We start from the raw sequence: 1374 nt of genomic DNA, 5'->3' as shown, positions 1-1374 counted from the left end.
AATTTAGTCTAATAATTGAAAACATGGATGAAATATGAAACAAATAAAATAAAATACATACAAAGCAGAACACAGCTAAATGTATCAAAAGCATGTCTCTGTAATATTAGAATTTTCTGAAACAATGAATTTTGGTTTTTCATTTTTTTCCCTGTAAGAGGTTGTTATTTAATAGAATTTTTGGACAAAAAATTCGCAATATATTGCCTTGCTTATAGTATCGCAATATATCGGGATATGTCTTATCGTGACCCCTCTGTCATGATATGTATCGTATCGCCAAATTCTTGCCAATACACAGCCCTAATAGTAGCTGAGTCATTCTCAACTCTGAGCTTGACTTCTTGCATGAGATGAGCATAAAGTGTTTTCAAGGTTTGATGAAAACAGCAACAGATGTCTTAGTGGCGAGTGATATGCATTTCTTCGAGGAATGCTGGGCCTTTAATTTGGTCCAAAAGCATCTGTTTACACACACAAATCCAAAGCAGTTAACAAATGTCCCTATTTGAGATTAACAAAGCAAAAAAACTCATTCAAACTATTTTAGTCGCTGGCTCCCAGCGGGGCGATCAAGAAGCTGAGTTCTCAATGAGGTTCTGACTAATTAAAGCTCACATTCCTCCCCGCTGACCTTCCTAACTCACAGCAAACACAGCACTTTTACCAGCTGAGTTCCTGCTAAAGAAAAAGTTTTGCGTTGTGCTGAAGAGAGAAAGTTTTGGGCAGGAATGAACAAAAGCAGCCACAATGCTGCAGAACAGAAGGGCCTTCTGTTGTGTCTTGTTCCCAGTGTTCCCAGAAGAAAAAAAAAGCTGAACTCTATTCTGCTGCCCACACAAGCTGGAAGCAACAACAACCCCCCTCCTCCCCTCCCTGGTTCACGACCCCCCCCCATCAGACGTGGAGGCAGCCACCTCGGGCACTTCCAGGGATTTTCAAAGACCTTTTGAGGCTCTTTTGACCTCCTGTTCTTATCAGTGGCTTTACAGATTCTGCGACCTCTGACACACTTTTAGCTTAGTTGACATGAAAGTTCCAGCTATGAGTCAACTCAAACATTATGGAAAGTTTTAACAATATAAAGATTTTTTTTTCTATTAGTCCCAGCAGGTTTTGCTCATACGTCAAACAAGAGGGTAAACTTAGAATTTAGAAAGGCCTCCTATTGATGCATCTTCAACATCTTTTAAATATAGTGCACATAAATCTCATGATCGCTAAATATAGACAATAAAAGGAAATACCAGGTTTAAACTTAAACTCACGTGTTGAAAAAGGACAGAGTTTTAGCCAATTAAAGGCACAGTGTGTAGGATTTTGTCAATTCTTTTAGCCGAAATTGAGCTCATCACTAATGACAATAATAAAAAA

The sequence above is a fragment of the Austrofundulus limnaeus genome, unplaced genomic scaffold, assembly GCF_001266775.1.
Source record: "Austrofundulus limnaeus strain Quisiro unplaced genomic scaffold, Austrofundulus_limnaeus-1.0 Scaffold94, whole genome shotgun sequence".
NCBI classification, from domain to species: Eukaryota; Metazoa; Chordata; class Actinopteri; order Cyprinodontiformes; family Rivulidae; genus Austrofundulus; species Austrofundulus limnaeus.
Note: the sequence above shows the minus strand (reverse complement) of the source record.